The 23,341-nt window shown below is 42.1% G+C and overlaps 1 long non-coding RNA gene across 1 annotated transcript; it reads right to left on the bottom strand.

Annotated features, from left to right (window-relative positions):
• Positions 1–4,784: 4,784 nt before the first annotated feature.
• LOC111749588 (uncharacterized) lies at positions 4,785–22,890 on the bottom strand. The gene is made up of 3 exons (XR_010323445.1): positions 12,647–22,890; positions 8,124–8,276; positions 4,785–6,076 (listed from the first exon to the last, which is right to left on the bottom strand). It is a non-coding gene; the product is annotated as an uncharacterized LOC111749588 (long non-coding RNA).
• Positions 22,891–23,341: the final 451 nt, after the last annotated feature.

Here is a 23,341-nt window from a genome sequence, read left to right as displayed (position 1 = left end):
TTTAAGAATTTAGCCTATGATAAAGACGACATTGCAAACCTGTGGGGAAAAGATAAATTGTTTAAGAAGTAGTCGAAGAAAATATGGTGACCAGTTTTTTATAATCTTGAAGCTGGCGGGCGGAGGGGGGGGAGTTACTTTTTAAACTTGACACCAACAAGAGATGAAACCATAAAGGAAAAACAGTGGAAAAAGTTGAAATCATAAAGGAAAAGGAATAAAGACCTACTGACAAAAATTAAAGAACAAACCAGGAAAAGGGATTTGTCACATCTGTACAAAGACTGCTAAAAAGGGCGGGGGGGTGGGTGGGGAAGGGAAGGGACAGTATTGCCTTGTTCACCGTGCTATCCCTAGGTCCTACAGCAGTGCCTGGCATATTGTAGGTACTCAAATGAATAAATGGGCACCTAAAGGGGTCTTAAAGAGGTCTTCTAAGCCAGTAAGAAAAATACATGAGCACCCTACTTTAAAAAATGAGCAAAAGGCATGAATCGAAAAGAAGAACTCTGATATGCCAGGAAAAAATGTTTAAAAATTAGAAACCTCACAAGCAATAAGATAAACACAAACTGAAACAACGTGTCACCATTTTCACCTATCTGTATCTTTCTTATTAATCTGCTTTGGCCATGTTGTGAGAAAAAAAAAAAGCACACATAAGCTACCAGTATAAATTCAAAAAGTCTGTCTCATAAAAATCCTGACCTAACAATTCCACTCTTAGGAATTTTTTCTTAGGAAATAATTAAACAAGCGTGCAATGATGTAGGTATGAGGATATTTATCAAGCCTTGTTTATAAGGGTGAACAACTAGAAAAAAATGCCCCCAAACAGGAAATTTGTTTAATACATTCTGCTAGACTTTTTTCAGTGGAATAGCATGCAACAAGGAAAAGCAAGGATGCAGTTATGTATTAATTAGCATCGAAAGAGGTTTGTGATATGAGGCTAGTTCAAAAAAGCCAGCGAACAAAGCAAGCCTACGTAAACCCACATCCTCAGGTGCATGGGAAAGGCTGGAGGGGGACCAGCAAAATCTTAAGGGTGGTTTTTATCACGGTGATTTATTTTCTTCTGAAGAATCTTCTGTATGTTCTCATTCGTTTCAATAGAATGTATTACTTTTACAATAAAAACGATCATTTTAAAAACAACAGGACAGTAGAATTTAGTTCTCTGGAAAGAAATCTTTCTGCTTCTTGATGCTTCTACCTCCCGTCCTTCCTGTTTTACTGTGAATGACTTCTTTCACCAGATCTTTATACCCTAAAAGCATTTACTAGAAGGTAACACTCAATTATTATTAAATATTATTATTGTTGTGCGCTCTTGAGTCAAGTTGCAACTCATAGCCACCCCATGTGACAGAGTAGAGCTGCCCTATAGGGTTTTTTTGGCTTCAATCTTTACCGAAGCAGATCTCCAGGTTTTTTCTCCTACGTAGCCACTGGGGCATCAAACCATCAACCTTTCAGTTAGCTCCCAGCCCTTAACTGTTTGCCCCACCAGGGCTTCTTTATTATTAAATAGCAAAATCCACTGTCACACATGGCAACCTGTACTGGTGCTGTGTAAAAAGGACAGAAAAACTGATTTGTTTAGGAAGCTCGATTGTAGGAAGTTCAGAACTGGACTTCCGGACTTGAGTGATTTTTACCATATACCACTGCATGGAAGGTCAGCCTCACTGCTTAATAAGGACAATTAGCAGACCTATTTACAAAAGTTTCTCAAGAGGCAATGAATCTTTTGCACAGTTGTGCAAAGGTAAAACAACTCTTCTAAAACAAACCCATTAATTAATTTATTCAGCATGTATTTATTGAGCATCTACCATATGCCTTTCCCTGCTCTGGGTCCTGGGTTATAGCTTTGAACATCAGCAGTCCAAGTCCCTGCCCCATGGAGATTACATTTGGTGGAGAAACGTAGGCAATAAACAAGTAGGCAAATGTGTAAACAACATGATTTCACATAGAAAGCGATGAGGAAAATAAGACAATATAGCAAGGTAATGGGAAAAAGTGGGTAGGGAGGCAGTATCTGAACACGCAGACGGAGGGTGAATAATTTAGAAGCCACCACTTAATAATAAAAGGTGCCCCCTTTTTTTTTTATTGGTGGTGTAGTGGTTAAGTGCTTGGCTGCTAACCGAAAGCTCTGTGGGAGAGAAGACCTGTTGATCTGCTCCCATAAAGATTTCAGTCTGGAAAACTCTATGGGGCAGTTCTACTCTGTCCTATAGGGTTACTATGAGTCAGAATCGATTTGTGTGTGTGTGTGTCCTTTTTACACAGCACCAGTACCAGTTGCCATGTGTGACAGAGTAAAACTGTGCTCTATAAGGTTTTCAATAGCTGATTTTTGGACAGAGATTGCCAGGCCTTTCTTCCTAGGTGACTGAGTGGACTTGAACCTCCAACTTTTCTGTTAGCTGTGAGTGTTTAACCGTTTGCACAAGACCGGCCCTAATCAGAAGCTGGAAACAAGCATGAGGCTAAGCTACTGCCTTTGCTCCACTTCATGCTGATTCACCTCTTCAACAAGGTTCCCACCGCCTCCTATGTGCCTTTGCCTCTACTGTCCCACTCTTTCAGGTGATATAAGGATGGCCTTCCAAAGATATAATCATGGCACCAGCTAGGTGGCAATACCTTGCAGGGTTGGGACAATGGTCTCCAGGAGGCCTTATGCTCTAAACCAGTACCCACTATATGGTGCTCTTTCTCTCATAGCCAGGATTCATGGGTCCAGGAATGAAGGGGTTGAAATGGTATGGAGCGGCACCACACACTATTGCCCCTAGTGACCCACTCTCAAGATTTTTGTTTCCTATCCCTGAGACCCTATGTTCTGCGGGTCTAGAGGTCTTAGTTCCAAAGGGAGAAATGCTCATGCCTGGACACATTCCCTTGAACTGGAAGCTAAGAATACCACCTGGCCACTTTGGGCTCTTTAGGCCTCTGAATCAGACAAAGAAGGGGGTTACCATATTGGCTCATGTGATCAGTCCTGATTACAAAGAGGAAATCAGATTGATGTTGCATAATGAAGGTAAAGAAGAGTATGACTGGAATGCAGGAGATCCCATAAGGTGTCTCTTAGTACTACCATCCACTGTGATTAATGTCAATGTAAAACTATAACATCCCAATTCCAACATGACTGCTAATGGCTCAAACTCTTCAGGAATGAAGGTTTGGGTCACCTCACCAGGCAATGAACCATGACCACTTGAGGTGATTGCTTAGGGTAAAGGGAATACTGAATGGGTGGTATAAGAAGGTACCCCTAAGCACCAGGGATGCCCATGTGACCAGTTGCAGAAACAAGGACAATAATTGTCATGAGTATTTTTTCCCTGTATGTGTATATCAAATACTTCTGTTTTCTTCACTTATGAAATATAGTATGTAAACAGGGCTAATGAGTTTATGGTTGTATGTTTGTTGTATCAAGTTAGGTGCCAAGTATGACTTTATAATTGTCTTTATTTAGAGATTATGTATGGTTTAAGGAGATGTGTACAGATGCCAAGTTGACAAGGGGTGGACTGTGATGGTTAAGGTTTTATGTCTACTTGGCTGGGCCATGATTCTCAGTGGTTTGTCAGTTATGATGTAATGATGTAATCATCTCCATGATGAGATCTGCTATGAGCAGCCAGTTGGAAGAGAGCTTCCTTGGCAGTGTGGTCTGCATCCAACATATGTAGACTTTCTGGCAAAGCTCACTGGCTTTTGCTGTGCTCTGGATCTTGCATTTGGCTCATCATCTGACTTCCAGTCCTTGGAATTTGAGCTGGCAGCCTGCCATCTTACCTGCAGATCTTGATTCATCAGTCCCTATAGCTACGTGAATCAGGAGAAGCCACTAGCCTGATACCTGACCCATGGACTTGGACTTGAGCCAGCAGCTTGTTATCTGACCTGCTAATCTTGAAGCCCCGGCAGCTACATGAGTCAGGAGAAGCCTCCAGCCTGCCACCTGACCAATGGACTTGGGATTTTCCAGCCTCTGCAACGGTGTGAGGCATTTCCTTGATATTAATCTCATTCCATGTGTTTGTGTGTGTGTGCTCGTGTGTATACTGCAAAACCATTGATAATCATGACCCAGCCAAGCTGACACACAACCCTGACCATCACACTGCCCATTTCCAAGGTACCCAAGGTTCATATCCTTGCACTCATAACCCTCCTCACTTGTCTCCCATGAAAACCCACTTTCAGGGCAGTATCCAAAAAACTTACATAAATTGCCACACTTCACCTGTTCACCAATAAGATCAAAACAATTTTGTACTCTGCAAAGCAGGGACCCTGGGGCAAAATTGTTGCCACCTTGTGACGCATGAAACTCAAATGACAAAAATATGCTAGGCAATTACAAAGTATATTTACCGTTCACTTATGTGTGACCCAAGAATAAAGTTTTTTTTAATTACAATGCTTTATAATGTAAAATAATTAATAATAAATGTTATCACTAAACAGTCATCCAACTCCTTAAATACCATCAGCCCTGTAAGAAGCTGTAAAATGTTGGATCCACTCCCTGGCCAGTGGGCTCAAGATCTAAATTGTAAATGTGAGATATTATTATCTGCTCCTCCCAGGACTTTTTTGGCACTGGGAGGAATAGCATTGCAAACTTCAATTTAATCCCCCCCCTTCCCTAGTTTTTCCCAGATATTTATAACACAGCTGTGGAAAGGTACTTCTGACAGGAAGTTGGCAGGCAATTTCTAGGGCTGGGAGCAAATATCCAAATTAAATAGAAAAAAAAAAAATCCAAACGGATGAATTTGTTCAAGTTTTACCTGAAAAAAAAATCACAAGAGTCGAAGCTCAGGCCTAGAGAACATTGAGTGATGTTAGGGAATAATTATCTGAATAACTGAAGTTCCAAATCAATGTTTTTTCTTTAATTTTCCAGATAACACAGGCCAAAGCTGATTTCCCATCAGAGCAGGGCTTTTTTGTAGACACTGTGTACGAGACTCTATTATCAGGTATAGTTGGCTTTCCAGATTTAAAAGCCTTATCCATGGAAAGACTTATCCATTCATTGGGCTCAGAGGAGGCCAATCAACTTTGTTCTACAAAGGAAATCACTGACTAGCTTAAAAAGGAACAGTTTTTTGTTTTTTTTTTAATGGAACAGCTTAAAAAGGAAGACAGTCTCTGAAATATGCAAAGATCACACATCTGCTTCTGGCTGGCTGGAGGATATGCTGGAGAACTACTGGTAATGACAGCATCCTCCACTCTAGCCACATGGCTGGACAGTGCACATGTCCACTCACCAGCATAGCCCACAGTTACCAAGACCCTTTAATAAACACCATCTCCTTGATCTACCTGCCCCTGTGCATGGTTCATTGCATGGCTAGAGAATAGGCTAAGCTGCCATTACAAACAGACCCCAAAATACATTGACTCAGACAAGATTGAAGGTTTTTTTCTGTTATGTCATGGTGTGAAGAGAGTCTGCTCCATGGAGTCCAGGGATTCAAGTCTCTTCTATCATGTTCTCTCTTATCCCTTTAGGTGGTTTTTCTCATCCACGTGATTACAACAGACATATATGGCCACATCTCTCTTATAGCTCGGTGTGGCCGTGTGAGCCTGGATGGATGTATTAGTCAGGGAAATTTATGATAGCTGATGTAACAAAGGAAACCCTGACGGCATAATGGTTAAGTGCTGTGGCTGCTAACCAAAAGGGCAGCAGTTCGAACCCACCAGGCACTTCTTGGAAACTCTATGGGGCAGTTCTACTCTGTTCTATAGGGTCTCTATGAGTTGGAGTCAACTCAATGGCAACGGGTTTGGTTTCTGGCTTAGATGTTAATAAACAACCCCAAAATCTCAATGGTTTATCACAATGAAGATTTATTTCTTGCTCACATTATAGTAACATATTGGACAGTTCTCCAGTGGGTAACTCAAGAATTCAGTTTCCTTTCCCCTCTGGCTCCATCCACTGCCCTTCTTCCACCCAGGGCCTCTCCAAAGTAGTCTTCTAGAATCTCCCCATCCAGCTGGTCAATGAGAGAAGAGGAAAAGCCTAGAAGATAGTACCAAGAGGTAATACACATCACTTGAGCTCTCATTTCGTTGGTGGGAACAAGCCACATTGTCTCACCTAAATGCAGGAATGTGGAAATGAAGTTTCTGGGTGGAGAGCCACTGATTAGCCACAACTCTTTTCAGTAGAAGGGGAACACAAGTTTTCAGTCAAATGTTTACCTGTATCACAAGGGAGGTATGCGAACAGTTAGGTAAGGGGAGCCTGATCAATTTCAGAGATCATGGGAGGCTTCTCTGATGAAGTGATAATTTAGTTAGAGCTTGACATTTCAGCTAACGCAGGCAAGCCACACCAGGGAATTTGAAGTACATCCTGGAACAGTAGAAGGAAATTTTAAGCAGGGAGTAACATACTCTAAGTTTCAGGAAGATCACTCTAGCTACAGTATAGAAATTGGATTTGTGGGGAACAGAATTCTTGGGAGAGGACTCCATGACTCAGATAAGAAATGATGAAGTTCTAAACTAAGGAAGTGATAATGAAGGTGAAGAATAAATGTGCAAGCCAACTGGACCTGGGGATGAACTGGCTAGAGATAAAGAAACCAAGGAAGCAATGATGGTAGTCAGGAATCTGGTTTGAATAACCCAAACAATGTAATGCAATTTGGTGAAAAGGAGGAAGATGGTGCTTGTGTGGATGGAGGATGATGATTGTCATTTTGGAAGAGCTCAATTTGGAGTCCCTGCCAGGTCTCCAGATGTTGATGTAAAGTTGAGTAAAAAGTATTTGAGTCTGAAATCTCAGGAATGAGATCAAGAGATCAGGGTGGAGTCCTCAGATGAGAGTGGGAAATGAATGCCATGGAAATACATGTGATTACCTTGGCTATATGGTTTGGACTTCATCCTATAGGTAGGGAGTTATTTCCCATCTGCTTTTCAGGTTTCTCCCACCTAGAGGACCTCACTGCTGTTGATGATATCATAGTGGTATCCTCTTTCCCCAACTCACTCCTTCTTCAGCCACCATCTGGATGATAGCCACCATGCCTTAAACTGTTTTTACTCAGAGTTTTGTTCTTCCTTGTCTTGCCTTCTTTATCACACAAAGCATAAGCTCCCCATTACCTTTACAAGTTGTTGATGGACGCTGTGCAGTTTTCCATTGCAAAGGTGCTCCCCTGCTGCACCCTAGCTCCCACCTCTTATCCTGGGGTTGACAGTGACATCTCTCAACAGCTGTTCCTGCCACTCTGCCCCAGATTCAAAAGTCTCCTCAACCAAGTGGAAATGCAGAGCACCATTTTCAGGCCCTCTGTGCTCTGTCTCACACACCCACATTTGCATTAGTTCTCAGCTTCTTTCCACTCTGCCAGTTTTGTTTGCATGTCTGGCACCAGGGGTGGCTTCCAGGGCTTTTTGCAGCCCTCTTCTTTCACCCAGAAGGCAGGTGGACCACTCAGACTCCAACTTGCTACTGCGTGCCAACTGGCAGGTGGCCAGGGTGAAGGGAGGGCAATGGCACTGCAGGGCATTCCTGGCAGGCAGGGAGTCAGGACACCAGATTGGCACCCAAGGTTGCAGCTTCAAACCATCATCAACAGCCAGAATCCTGGATGCTGAACCCTCCTGTCATTCCCCACAGTCTTGGAATCTTCTCAGAGTGGCTTGAATGCTAATGTAAAGCAAATTTCTCAGAAGCCACACTCAGTCTAGGAACGAGAGAGATGAGATGGTGTTGCATCCTCTTCTAGATTTGTGTAACTTGCACTCACCCTCAAAACCAACTGCAGTCTCCTCAAAGGTGGGAGAGAGAGCAACTGCTGACATATACCATTAGCTGTGCCCTGCCCCTGGAAGCCTTCTAGCTTCTGTGTTGTTGTTTCTAACATATGAAGGTACAGCATGCTATTGCTTATATCCTTCCTCCTGCCAGGGAAGGATACTATCACCTATGATTGCTGTCCATAGAATCTTCCTGGTAGAGTGCATGGAAACTATCAGTATCCCAGCCTGGAAACTAAGCTTTCTCTCAAGGATTAGCTTCTCTCCAGCACCAGCTCCCACTTTCAGACACTCACCTTCTCCTTCTTGAAAGTAAGACTTCTCCCCTCCATGCATTCACCATGGCTCGACATCCACATAACTCCCCCAGGTTTTCTGTAGCTCATCCACCTGGCAGCAGCTTCCATTTCTGCTCCAAGTAGCTAGACTTCTCCAAGCCCTAAGGTCAACTTGATGACAAAATGCAACAGCTCATTTACTTTAAGAGGTTTTCTGGGTATTCCCTGTTAGCCTTCCCAGATTCATCCTCCATCCTTTTCTCTTTTTCCACCCTGCTCTGTGCCTGGGAGGCTGTCTCCTAAGGACAGTATTAGTGGGCTTTTTTGCTCACTGGCCATAAGAGTCCAGCCCAGAAGGGGACCAGAGGGTGGGAGGAATGTGAGGCTAGAGTATTTATTGCCACGGCTCCACCCCTGCCAAGCACTGCAAGCTGGATGCATCCCTCTACTATAGGTTACAGTTCCTTACAGCTACTTTCTCTGGGTTCCCCACAACTGCTCTTCCACCTGGACCTTCAGGCCTGGAGTGGAGTCAGGTCTGGGACTCCCTGCTTTAGCTAGCCCCAGGTACTGAAATATCCCTCCTTGGCTTCCCTAAACCTTCCTCACACCTTTCTAAATGTTTCGTTAATTAAACTCTCCTCAAATATCCAGTTGGAGTGTGCCATCTATTTCCTGTTACTGGACATTATTTTACACTGGAATGGAAGGTCTTTGCTAACTTAACTCAATTAAATTTAACAAATATTGACTGATGCCTACTGTGTGTCAAGTCCTGTTTCATGCCCTGAGCTTACAACAGTGAACAAAACAGAAAAATCTCTGCCTTCATAGAGACTGCATTCTAAAGGAGGGAGATAGACAATAAAAAATCAGCAAATTAGCGATGGTGGTTGCACATGATGAATGTAATCAATGTCACTGAATTATCCGTGTACAAAATGCTGCAATGGTGAATGTTTTGTTTTACACACACACACACACACACACACACACACACACATATATATACCAAAAAACCAAACCCACTGCCATCAAGGTGATTCCGACTTATAGAGACCCCATAGGGTTTCTAGGGCTATAAATCTCTATGGAAGCAAACTGCCACATCTTCCTCCCACAGAGCCACTGGTGGTTTCAAACCACCAAACTTGCAGTTACCAAGCACTTTAACCACTGAGCCACCAGTATATATATATACTTTTACCACAATAAAAAAGCAAAAGCAAATTATATATTAGAAGGTGATAAGTGCTACGGAGAAAAAATAAAGCAGGTAAAGTGGATGGCAGTACAAGGGCTAGGGGGAGGACGAGGCAATTCTCTATAGAGTGGCCAAAGGAGGCCTCAAGGAGAAGAGATATTTGAACAAGGACTTGGATGAGGATACAGTGAAGGCATAAAGAAGTATAGTACATGGAATGTGGTCCTCAAAGAGTTTACACTCAAGATAGGAAGACAAGGGCACATAGAAAAATTACATATGCTACAAGAAAATTCAAAAGATGTCAAAAGTCAGTGAACAATTAAGTGCCGGTGAAGAATATGGATATTAAGTTCCTCCATTGTCATAGGTTGGGTTCTCTAAGAAGCAGATTCTAAAATGGGGTTTAGTTTGTAGGATGTTTATTAGGAAGGATCAATACCCATGAAAAGAATGAGAAGGAAACAGGATTGGGTACAAGGAATAGTCACCTTGCAATGTAGGCTGATGGCCCCTCAGAGCTGTCCCATGTTGGACTGAAATGGCTGAGTCTTTATTGCTCAATCTTGATTAGTCTCTAAATGTAGGACACTACCAGAAGGGTGTGAACTTGGGCCAGCCAGCTCTCAGAAGCTAAGCCAATCCTTGCCAGGGCTGAGAACTGAAGGCTATTGTTGGCAGCACTATCAGCAGCTGGGATAACAAGTCCTTCATTGAAGGGCAATATGGACAGAACATCTCCATGTCCTCCACATTCATGTACTAAACTCAAACATAGGATTACTGAATCATTATCAATAGATAATTGAAGAATCATGGTTACTAGAGATGTGCAATTGTAGATCTTATTTTTGGTGCCTCATAATACAGATCTATGATCTTGAGCTTGATCCTGGGGAATGGTCTAGAATGGATTGTTAAAGAGATGATTTGTGGTTCCTTAGAAAATGTGGTAAAATCTAAGACACAAGTTACCCAAGAAAAAGTCCTGCCAGATTAATCTCACTTCCTTTGATAACTTTATTAAACTAGTCCGTTGGGGGATTTGATAGACAGAGTATGTCTAGATTTCAGAGAGGTTATGATGATGTTCTTGTCCGAGTGACATGCTGGAAGACATGCCTGCCACATCAATCTGATTTTCTAGTTTCATCAGGTTATCAGCCCTGTAAATACACAGACCTTCTTACTAAATGGTTCCACTCTCCTTCCTCCTCACCCACAGTTGCTTGGACAGGCTTGACCAGAGGAACTAATCTACCTTCTCGCAAAATTCTTGAATGAGCATGGCCATTGACAAGTCAGATCATTTCCTACCAGGATTTAAAAAAAAAAAAAAAAAAAAATCGGCAAATGGCACCGGACCCTGGAGCAATATGTTCATGTAGAGATGGTACCAAGGTGACACCACACAAAAATCAAAGTCAAAGGGAGGTAAAATTAAAAGTCTTACAGAAGTAGACAACCTACAGTAAAAAGAATGGAGAGCTGAAGAGTATGCATGGGTCTGAGAGACAGAAATGCATAAAATAGCCAAGTAATGAGCTTTCACTTTGTTATAGATGATAAATACGTATATATAAATACAAATACATGTACATATATGAATGTATATATACATATACTTGTACATGCGATTAAGTTCTAACCAAAAGGTCGGCAGTTCGAATCCACCAGGCGCTTCTTGGAAACTCTATGGGGCAGTTCTACTCTGTTCTATGGGGTCACTATGAGTCGGAATCAACTCAAAAGGAACTGGTTTGGTTTTTGGTTTGGTACATGTAATGGGAAAAGCAAAGATGTTACCTTGAAGACTCAGGTGTGACTGACCCAAGTCATGGTATTTTCAACCACATCACATCTACGTGAAAGCTGGACAATAAATAAGGAAAATAGAAGAAGAATTGATGCCTTTGAATTGTGGTGTTGGTGAAGAATATTGAATATACCATGGAGTACTAAAAGAATGAACAAATCTGTCTTGGAAGAAGTACAACCAGAATGCTCCTTAGAAGCAAGGATAGCAAGACTATGTCTTACATATTTTGGACATGTTGTCAGGAAAGATCAGTCCCTGGAGAAGGACATCACGCTTGATAAAGTAGAGGGTCAACAAAAAAGAGGAAGACACTCCACGAGATGGATTGACACAGTGGTTGCAACAATGGGCTCAAGCATAATAATGATTGTGGGCGTGGCACAGGACCGAGCAGTGCTTTGTTCTATTGTGCATAGGGTCACTATGGGTCAGAACTGACTCAACGGCATCTAACTGCTACAACAACATATAATGGGGCCCAGTAGTATTTGTCACAATTGGGTTATATGAGATTACCCTGTATCCTTATAAGCCTATTTTTACTTAAGCCACTTTCAATAAGTTTTCTATTACTTGCAACCAAATGATGCCTAAAATGAATCCTTAATCATGTTTTTATGGATTGGATATGTACTGGATAATGAACCAGATAACATATTAGGTGGGTTATTAACTGGTTGAAAATAGCATATCTAGAAAATACTGCTTAATGAATGAATAAGTAGCTAGAAGAGGTTCCAACTGGCTGCCATAGGGTTGTGTCCTCATCGTTAGACATTAAAATTTTTTCTCAGTGGCTGTAATATATGGAAGTAGGTATCATGATCACCTTATAAAGTGCCACATTTAATGAATTACACAGTGTTTGGCATATAGTAGATGTTCAATAAAAAACTGCTAAGTGAATAAAGATACAGATTTTATTTGAATTTAAGAAGGATAATGATTTTGAAGGATGAGAATAGTGGAATTCAAGGTGCAATGTGCAGACTATATTTTTTGAAAACAAATACAATGTTCTAGAAAGGGGTCTAAAACACTAATTGTGCATCTCAGGAGCATACTGAATGGAAAAAAAAAGTTTTACATAATTGTGGGCTCAAGAGTCAACAGCAATGTGATGTTACTTGCAAAAGAATTGAGACAGGCTTAGGCTACGTTAATGAAGGCATACCATCTAAAGAAGATGATGGTCCTGGTCGAGTGTACGACAGACGAACTACAGCTGAAATATGATATGCCATTCTAGGAACCATCTTTAAATAGCAGAACACAAACTACAGCATGTTTAGAAAATGGGGGCTAGAATGGCAAAGGGTCTGGGGATTAAAAAAAAAAAAAAACCTGTAGAACTACAACTTGTAGGTGATTGAGTGGTAAATGAAGGCAGCCTTCAAGTCTCTGAACAGTTGTCATAAGGAAGAAGAATTAGATTCTTTAAGCCTTTCCCAGGAGAAAAACTAAAACCAAGGGATGGAATCTATGTTCTATCAACAAAAAATTAATTGAGCGACTTACCTTTGGCTAGTCATTATCTTGGTACTGGGAATATTGTGCTGAGCAAAGCAGACCATCTCTGCCCTCATGGAACTTACAATCTACTAACTTGGTAACCTATGTCAGAAAAGAAATATTTTTAAAGGTACAGGTGAATGCCATTATTAAAGAAGACTCACCCAGTCTCCATAATTTGAAATAAATTTCTGAAGTTCATATTTCTCACAGAGCCAAAACAGTCTTTACCCCACAATCACTTATCCATTCAAAAATTTTTATTTAACATTGAAAGTAGGGAAAAAGCTGTGTGGGTTGCAAAGATGAATCAGGAAAGAATGTGCCTAACTCAGGATCCTTAAGACAAGTACAAACTAATGATCTAGGGAAACAGTGAAGATTTTATTTGTGCTGGACTCTGAAAGATGGGCAAGGACAGGCATCAGAAACAGATGAATGGCATTGTAAGAGGAATCAACCATGTGAGATATGTGACATAGTGGTGAGAGAGGCAGGAACATTTTCAGAAAACATGGGCTGGGGCAGTAGCAGTGTTAAAATAGTATGGAGTGATGACTGGAAAAATATTAGTGAAACATTTAGTGACAAATGAAAAGTTTCCCTCCTAATATACTTTATGCATCATAGGCTCATCCAACCACATCGCTGAATGGAAACTTAGAAAGCAAACTCTCCAGCCCCATTGGTTTTCGCCATTGTCTCACTATGGCTTAGCCATGCAGGCGAAGACATATATGACTCCAGTGGTCTTTCTCCCATGGCAGAGGCATGAAAAATATTCACCTAGCTTCCATGTTTCTAATCATTACACCTTGTTTTGACTCCAATTTTCTTTTAAACTTTGAGCGTTATAATTAACTTTGAGTTTTAAGTTATCCAGATACTCCACCATGTACAATTTCCATTTATAGGGTTTCAAAATATCAAGTAAGTCTGCAGGCCTTTATTTGGGGCACAAGTATTTGAGGCCTTTCTGACTTTCCTCTGTGTCTAATTTCCGCTATCAACACCAAACTATTCTGCATACTTCCAATGAAGACATGAGTGCAGCCAGCACTGGGACTATGCCTAAATGGAGTCAAGGAAATGTGGGATTGATGGTTACTCACCCAGAAAATCAGCAGCAAGCATTATTCTTGCCGCCTAAAGAGCTGTTCTATATCCTTTTGTCCAGAAATACCAGAGTTTTTTGAAAGACATTCCCCCATAAAATGGCATCCTTTCTTTTACAAATATCGATGACTTTTTAAAATTAATTGTTGGTGGCTACTTCTTTTGAGCTATGTTTTGCAGTAGTGTTTAAGGAGTCAAAATACTGTATCTATTCTTCTTTACCCTCTTGGCTAATCATACTTACTTAAAACAAATAACTGTTCAATATCAAGAATAAAGAAGAAACTTGATGAAGGAAGGTCATGGAAGCTTCATAGACACATCCAAACTCCCCGAGGGACCCAATTACTGGGCTGAGGGCTGGGGACCATGGTCTCAGGGGATATCTAGCTTGATTGGTATACCAAAACCAAGCCAAACCTATTGCCATTGAGTCGATTCTGACTCATAGAAAATGTTCTATATCCTACCTTGATGAGTGGAGTCTGGGATCTTAAAAGCTTGTGAGTGGCCATCTAAGATACTCCACTAGTTTCACCCTGTCTGAAGCAAGGGAGAATGAAGAAAACCAAAGACACAAGGGAAAGATTAGTCCAAAGACTAATGGACGAAAACTACCACATTCTCCATCAGAGTGAGTCCAGTACAAGCAGTTGGTGCCCAACTACTACCACTGAATGCTCTGACAGGGATCACAATAGAGGGTCCTGGACAGAGCTGGAGAAAATTGTAGAACAAAATTCTAACTCACAAAAAAAGACCTGACTTCCTGGTCTAACAAAGACTGGAGAAATCCCAAGAGTATGGCCCCTGGACACCCTTATAGCTCAGTAATGAAGTCACTCCTGAGGATCATCCTTCAGCCAAAGATTAGACAGATTCATAAAACAAAATGAGATTAAACGGGCACACCAGGCCAGAGGCAAGGATAAGAAGGCAGAGGGGGACAGGAAAGCTGGTAATAGGAAACCTAAGGTTGAGAAGGGAAGAGTGTTGACATGTCGTGAGGTGGGCAACCAATGTCACAAAACAGCATATGCATTAATTGTATAATGAGAAAATAATTTGCTGTGTAATCCTTCATCTAAAGCACAATTCAAAAATAAATAAATAAATAAAGGAGGACCAGATCACAGGGGACAGAATCCATGATCATAACCTCATTATTGCTCTGAACTAACCTGAGTTTAGAGTCCCTGGGTGGACCAAACAGTTAAGTACTTGACTACTAGCTGAAAGGTTGGCAATTCGAACCCACCCAGAGGTGCCTCGAAAGACAGGCCTGGCGATCCGCTTTTGGAAGGTCAGTCTCGAAAACCCTATGCAATAGTTCTACCCCACACACATGGGGTGTCCATGAATTGGAATCGATTTGATGGCAACTAACAACTACAACCACTACCACCTGAGTTTACAGGCCTTGATAATTAGGTAATGACAATCAAGAGCCTCAAATAGTCCTCAATAATCAGTTGTCTCTGGCAGCCTCTGTCTTCACACCAAAGATGTTACCATTTGTCTGGTCCTAGGGAACTCAATGCCTGGATTTCCCTTGAGGGCTACCTGGGGAGTTTCCCAGATTGAAGGATGGTTTATATAGCTTATCACAGCAAGTGCTAGTGAAAGATGGTGAGGTTTTCAGAGTAACGACCACCTGTCATCTCTTATTAGTTAGATATTTCACACTGGAGATTTGTTGTATTAGAGAGCACTGAAATTATTTACATCAGATAACTGGATTATAATTAAATGCTATGTAGATTATTAAAATACCATTGTTTCCGTTATAGGGAAGCATAAATAATCACATCGAGACAGGCTCATTACAGAATTAGCTTATTTCTAGCACACACTGTTGATTTGTCATTAAGTAGAGACCTTGCCAGGACCTGCCTGATCTCACAGCTCTTCTTCCACCTTCCTCTGCTGAGAGCTGCAGTTCACTACGTAGGCAAGAGGGGCCACCTGGCTGATGGAGTAGAACACTCCAGAGCGGAGATTCCATAGCTACTGTTGACTCTTCTTTTGGAAAGCACCATTGGGCCCAAAGATCACCCAAGGAAAGAAGCACTAATCACTCTTGCATCCTCTGAAGGATTTTACTTTACACAGAGAATCCATAAAATGCCGAAGGAAGGGTAGTCATCTTAAAGTGTTTCTCCATATTGGTGTCAGATCATTCCCCAGTTCAAAAACCTCCAGGGATAACTAGAGTGTGGTGAATAAAGTTTTCTCCACAATCAGGTTTTGATCTTGTCTCTACCTGCTCTGTTTTGCAGCGTGATGTCTCCCCAGAATAGCCAATAGCACCAATAGTACACCGTCCTCTGAACTCCTGGAGTATGTACTGTCAATTCAATTCGTTACTACTTTATGGGCCTCTCTAGAACCAGTATGCTGAACTGTAGCTTACCTCTTGTGTTGATATTTAACTTTCATGTATCGATGATTTCTATCCTGTGTAAGAGCACACTGTAACTGGGGTTAGGACCTTTTTTTTTTTTTTGTACTTCTGGTTTACCCACAGACTCATCACAAAATAAGTAGGTGAATAATAAATGTTGCTTGATGAGAAAAGAATGGTTTTGGGAAATCTCAAAGTCAAGAGAAAATGTGTTCAGTAAATATTGCTGCCAAACGAATAGAGCTCAGAATAATTGAAAACGAGGCAATCCAAAAAAGTATACATTGAAGAATTTTATAAGCAATTTTTAATTTCTCTAAAGTAATTCATACTATCCCCAGGGCCTGAAGGACTCAGGATTAATGACTGCAAAGCCCACTGATGCACCAATGATGTGTTCATGGCCAACATCAGCTAGAGCATTTCCTTGGTGGGTATTTTGAAATACTTTTGCTAGAATGTGTCAGCATTGCCCTTCTTAGGAGCGCACGATCCATCCATGGGCCTGACCCACCTTCTCACCTCTCAGACATTAACAGCTCCACGTCTGGACTCACACACGGATGCACGTGCTAGAAACACATAAGGAGAAAACCAGGGTGCTCTTTTGTGGAATCTCTCTGGTATTTCCAAAATGGACTTATTCTATTAGCCAGAAAGGAAACTATTAAATAACAATAATAGAGCCCAATGTGGAATTTTAAAATAGCCTCCCATTCAGGAAGGTAAACTCCTTGGGGCAAAGTGGGTTAGGTCCCCACTTTAGATCCCACTTAAATCCATCACCTCAGTTACCTGGCCAACACGCCTAAAGTGTCACCATATTAATGATTGTCAAAGTATGTGGAAATTCCATCCACATTAGTGGTGTCATCAGTAGGCACTGAGGACCTGCAGTCTGTAGCCTCAGCTCCACTTACTTCCGCTGTGTAAGCCTGACAGATAAGGCAGTGGTGTGGAAGACTCCCAGCATTCGGGCTAGACAGTGCTGGGTTCAAATCCTAACCCCATCCTTTGGTAGTTGTGAGTAAAGGAGTGTGTTAGGTAATATCTCAGCTCCTGTTGTGAAATGGAAATAATAATAAATCCTCACAGTATTTTTCTGAAGCTCCAACAGGTGCTCAATATGTATGAGCCCCTGTCTCTCTCCTACCCGGGCCAGCCCCCTCTTGATGGGGGCTCTACTCTATGCCCATAGCCTTCACAACTAGATGGGCAACTGCTCTTAGTCACTAACCACCAGGAACCAAGATCCTCCTACTACTCAGCTGCCAAATGCCACCTCTGCCTGAAGCCTGGCTGGACCTGCTTCAATGTTGGATGCCAGCCCAGATGCAGGTCAAAATCACCGTATTTCTTAGGAACTATAATTTGGAGTCCTGGCCAATGCCACCCTTTACCCACCCCTGCCTGTCTTCATCACATCCTCTGCTACCAGCCATTGCTAAGGCTCCAGAATACGTTTCCTGCCACAGACACGCAGCTAAGATATAGCAGGTATGATATGTGCCCTGTGTGCCACTTGAGGGGAGGTGCCAGTGAGCAGATCCTTCAAGGGGAGCAGAAGGACAGGGGCTTGCCTCTGGGTGCAAGTCCAATGGGGTGCCAGAGGAGGTGCAGAATGGCATTTCAAGGTGCCACAAATATGAAAGATGCCTGACTGAGGCAGCTGGAAAAGAAGGGGGAAGGTGTTTCTGCTGCCAGATTGCCACTATCAACATCTATTCATCTTGAAATTGAGAGGGGGTGCAACTTAGAAATTGCCCCAGAAGCTGGTTACCCTCGCTAAGGGCCTGCGGGGGCGCAATTTCAGCTCTTGCCATAGGTGCTATTTTCTGTTGATATACCTCTGTCTGTGAGAAGCCCATTTTAAAGGGTTGCACTGTCTAAACTGGGTTCTGTCGGCCCACTGGTAGCGCATATTGAGGCTCAGAACGAAATACTGAGGCTAGCGAAAGACAATACATGCCTTACTTGCGCAACTGGACCAAACAGTTAACAGTGCTTTATAACATTATTTTGTTGCATCAAAAAGCCCTAGTCAGAAAAAATAAACATAAATGTTATTTTAAAAATGGAAATATCTATGTATAGAATACACAGAACCATCCAATTTCTAATTAGGAAAGGCTATAAAACTTTTTTTTTATATATAAAACTTAAAACATAGTGGTTTAATGAAGAAATTGTATGGGTTTGAATCTGTGAGTCATTTGGAACAAATTACTTAATCCTTCTGAGCCTCAATTTCCTCATCTGTAAAATGAGGATAATAATAGTGCCCATCTCATAATGACATTGCAAGGATTAAATAAATGATTACATTTAAAGCACCTGGAACAATTCTGGCCCCACAGCAAGAGCTCAGTCAGTGTTGGGTATTACTCCCGAGTGCGAGAGGCTAGTGTCAATTGAAAGGAGCCCTAGTGGCTCAACAGTTAAGCACTCGGCTGCTACCCAAAAAGTTGGCAGTTCAGACCCACCCAGTGGCTCCTTGGGAGAAAGACCTGGCGATCTGTAAAGACTATAGCCAGGAAATGCCCATGGGGCAGTTCTGTTTGGTCATATGGGGTCACTATGAGTCAGAATCCACCCGAGGGCACCTACCAACAACAACGTAGGTTGGTAGACATCGCCAGGTTTAGATAAGAAATTCTGGCCCATCTCAAAATGTGCACTGCAAAGAGATGTCATAGCTGAAAGGCAGATCCAGAGGTCAATTTTAAAACCCCATTGACCTGCTGCCCTGGAGTCGATTCCGACTCATAGCGGCCCGATAGGACAGAATAGAGCTACCCCCATAGTTTCCAAGGAGCGCCTGGCGGATTCGAATTGCCAAGCTTTTAGTTAGCAGCCGTAGTTCCTAACCACTGTGCCACCGGGGTTTCCAGTTTTGGTTGAAGTCAGTTAAGCAAGAACTGCTTGTCGAACATCTCAGGACTCTGTGCCAGGTCTTGAGGGGAGAAAAGCTGTCCAAGGCACAGTCCCTGCATTACAGGACTGACACTCTAACCAAAGAGGCAAACGCACAGACACATATACAAACACACACGTACCACACACACGCACACACAGGCAGATACACACGCACACACATACGTACAATGAAGCACACACATGTGGAAGACAATTCAGTGTATAATCAAGGCTCAAGGAGTGGCCAGACAGTCCACGTTACAGGAGTTCAGAGCTGGGTAGTTAGGAAAGGCTGAACCGAGAAAAGGCCACAAACACATGCTAACACTGGGAAGAAATAATTCAATGCCTGCAAAGATCTTTAAAGCTCAGAAGCCATCCTCAAGGACCTGTGTCTCCTTTCCTGCTATCTCTAACTGTAGAGGAGTATTTCTCTGCACCTTCTTTGGGGTGTGTTTTTTCAGACCAGGGAGCCATTCCCAGGCAGGTGTGAAATTCCTCCCCTCCTGTTCCTTCAGCTTCCTTTGCAGAACAGACTCCGCAGCAACAATCTCATTAGCTTTACAAATGCTGTTTGCAAACAAACCCAAGCAGAGCCATTGCTTTTTCAGCCGGTTGGGACCTCGATACTCCAAGTGACTTTTAGGATCCCGCTGCTCGGATACATAGAGAAGGCAGAGAAGGATGAGAGAGAGGGAATCCCCCCCGACAGAAACACTCAGCTTTCCCTGAAAGGGACCAATGCCACGACAAACAAACAAATAAATCATATTCTTTTCCTTGAATGCTAAGTCTCACTTCAGGAAGCAGCACATTATACACCGTACTGGTATAATAAAGTGCACATCCCCTTGAATCATTCCCCCTGATACAATGGATTCAGTGCTCATATGATTACACTTTTACAGCCTGTTAGCAAAAACACATACAATTGCAAAGTGCTGCTAATGCAATGTGACAGAATACTGTGACTACAAGAAGAAGTTGTCAGCACCGAGCAATTGATTTTCCTTCATCTCCTTTCTGCTTCTGCCCGTCCTCCCCCACCTCTCCTGGAGATGTTTATTACTTACTCTGGGTGCAGTCCTTCTCCTGAATCAATTCCTTGAAAGTGTAAGGGAAGGAATACAAAGACAGAAAAAGTTAACACTATTCTAGGCATTCTAAGAGGGGGAAATGGTCCTTGGGGGAGATTTTCTTCCTAAAGTCTTTATTACAGTTTTGGGAATTGGGGTTTCCTTTCCCCAGTGGAAAGAGTTCTGTTGGTTGTTGTTGTTCTTTTATGCCACGCCTATTTGGTTTGGGCCCAACTACTAACCAAAAGTTTGATGGTTCAAACACACTCAGAGATGGAGTGGAAGAAAGGACTGGTGATCTGCTTTGATAAAGATTATAGCCAAGAAAACATTACAGAGCAGTTCTACTCTATAACAGATGTGGTGGCCATGAGTCGGAATCAACTCATAGCAACGGGTTTGGTTGTTTTCTTTGGTTTTATTTTCCAATTCTCTTCCCTTTCCTTCTTTTCATCAGATAAAAACTGAGATGGCTCTTACATTCCTGCTGATTCGCCTCCATGCCTTTTGGACAGCAATGGAGGGAAGAAATAAATACAGGAGGCCAAGAAGAAACACTATTTGGTTATTGTTTGGTCAGTATTTTCTTTACAGATATTTATCTTCATTCACATGGTGACAATTAATATATTCAACAATGATGTCTTTCTATAAATTAGAATTATTCTGTGGCTAGAACCAGCAACTTAATTGCAAATGGTACAATTGGATCGAACATGAGAAAATCCAGGCCCTGAGAGTTCAGGAATATATCTGATTTCTCATCATTAGTTAGTGTTAGAGCGGAGTCTAGAAACCAGGTTTTCTGCTGCTATCCCATGTATGCCTTCAAATGTAACACCTGTATGTGAATTATCAAATGACTCTTGTTTGTTGTCATTGTCAGTTGCCATTGGGTTGATTCTGACTCCAGGCGACCCCGTGTGCAGCGTAGAACTGGGCTTCTTGGGGTTTCCGAGGCTGTGACCTTTTGGAAGCAGATCACCAAGCTTTCCTTCTGAAGCACTTCTGGGTGGGTTCAAGCTGCCATCCTTTTGGGTACCATCACGCTTAACCCCTCGCACACCCAGGGACTCCTAATTGACCCTTTTTACATCACCATTCTGTTTCTAGGTTACGGTGGAATAGAAGAATTCCACTGGTCAGTGTTGGTGTGAGGGAAAACAGCCAAGTCCATACAAATTACTTCATGACCTTCTGAAAAAACAAGCTATCAGAGGCAGCAAATTATTCCTGGTTTTTCTGATTCCATTCTGGGATGCTATGCCTTCCTGGAACACAAGAAAGTGCCTTGTCTCCTCTTCTCTACTCTATTTAAATATGTAATTCCCAGATCTTCCTTTTCTCACTCCGCCTCATTACACGGAGCTACCCTTTGTTGTAAGAAGATTTGGTAGCACAATGGTTAAGCGCTTGGCTGCTAACCAAAAGGTTGGTGGTTCAAACTCACTGGCTACTCTGCGGGAGAAAGACCCGGTAATCTGCACCTATAAAGATTACAGCCTAGGAAACCCTTCAGGGCAGTTCTACTCTTGTCTCATCAGGTCGCTATGAGTTGAAAACTGATTTGAAGGCACACAACAAAAAGAACCCTCTGTTGTACCCAACAAAAGTGCTTAACTCCTCCTCTTTTTTCAACAGGATCTCATTATAACATGCTCTTGAATATCCAAGAGTCACGCGAACCAAGGCTTACATTAAGGCCCCCTAACATTATTGTCCATTGGTATTAGAAGGTTAAAGCCTCTGCCATTTAGTTTTTGACACAGTTGAGGAAGTTGAATCTGTTGTTCTGGTTAGCCTTTACATTTTTTAAATATTGCCTGCAGAGTCTGAGATCTTTTCTCTTAAAGATGGCTTAAGGCATTCCCACATGCAAATAGAAGATTTAGGTGTGGGCTTTGTTAATTTGATTTTGGTTTTGGTTTATGATGCTGACAAGCAAATATTCGTGGGTAGAAAAGATCTACTTAGAGCCAACACTTACCTGCACTGAGTACAGACTTGTAGATACAGCCTCTATTAGAGAAGACATTCTCCCTGGAGTCTCCACACCCTTGAGTTGCCCACATTGAGAAACAAACACTGAAAACAGACTGTATCTCACATCATCCTCTAGGGTGGCAACACTCTGGCTGGAAACACTGGTCCCTTGGTTGCTCAGTGACAGACCTGGTTGGAGGCTACTTTGTAAAGTTCAGGGGGACTCACTCTGCAGCCTACCCACATCATCTTTTCTCACCCTCCTTCCCCAGTTGACACCATTTCCTGGTAACGCTTCCTACAAACTTCCTATGAACCACACCAAAGCCTCCTTCTTCATGCAGTGTTCTTGCCTTTCCTCTTTCTTCATCATAGCTGCCATTTCCTGTTTTTCTCCTGCCCACAAATCTGCTAATTCATGCTAAACTATTAGGTGGGAATCACCATTTCTGACCATAAAAATAGCAATTTGCTATGATTCAACTTAATACTAATGGATAGGAATTAAGATACTACCCGTATCTGGTTTTTATTTGTTTGACGTCTTTGTTGTTCTTCTTTAAGCATGAATGACTTAATAGTGGAATTTCAGGACGAGCTAATATGTCTCAGGTTGGGAGTGGTGGATGATATTCACTCCCCAAAACCCTACTAAACATCCGTTTATTCCAATTTCCAATACTGCACCCAAGAAAGGGATGGGAAGAGGGGGATTTTTCCTCCATATTCGAGTTCAGTTCAACTCGTTATACTCACTGAACACCTAACTATGCCAGGCACAGTATGGGGTATTGTGAAGAAAAGGAAAGGTGAAGAGTAAGACACAGTCTGTGGCCTCTGAAAATTCTTAATCTGGGGAGAAGGACAAATCCATAAACAATGGTAGGTAAAACGAGAGATGTGATATGATTAGCTCAACATGATAGAGGGACTTAAAAAATGTTTCCACAGCCAGGACAGAAGAGATCAATTCTTCTGCAGAGGACCAGGCAAGGTGTCATGCAACAAGAACATCAGCCAGTTCTGGCCTTTATGGGCGATGTCAATAGGTAGAATTTTGAGGTTGAGGGGCACAAACGATTTGCACTCAACTGCTAATTGAAAAGTTAGGGGTTCACACCCACTCAAGGGCACCATGGAAGAAAGGCCTGGTGACCAGCTTCCATAAAGAGTACATCCAAGAAAACCCTATGGAGCTCAGTTCTA

The sequence above is a fragment of the Loxodonta africana genome, chromosome 11 (genome assembly GCF_030014295.1).
Source record: "Loxodonta africana isolate mLoxAfr1 chromosome 11, mLoxAfr1.hap2, whole genome shotgun sequence".
Lineage (NCBI taxonomy): Eukaryota > Metazoa > Chordata > Mammalia > Proboscidea > Elephantidae > Loxodonta > Loxodonta africana.
This window is presented reverse-complemented; position numbering and strand designations above follow the sequence as displayed.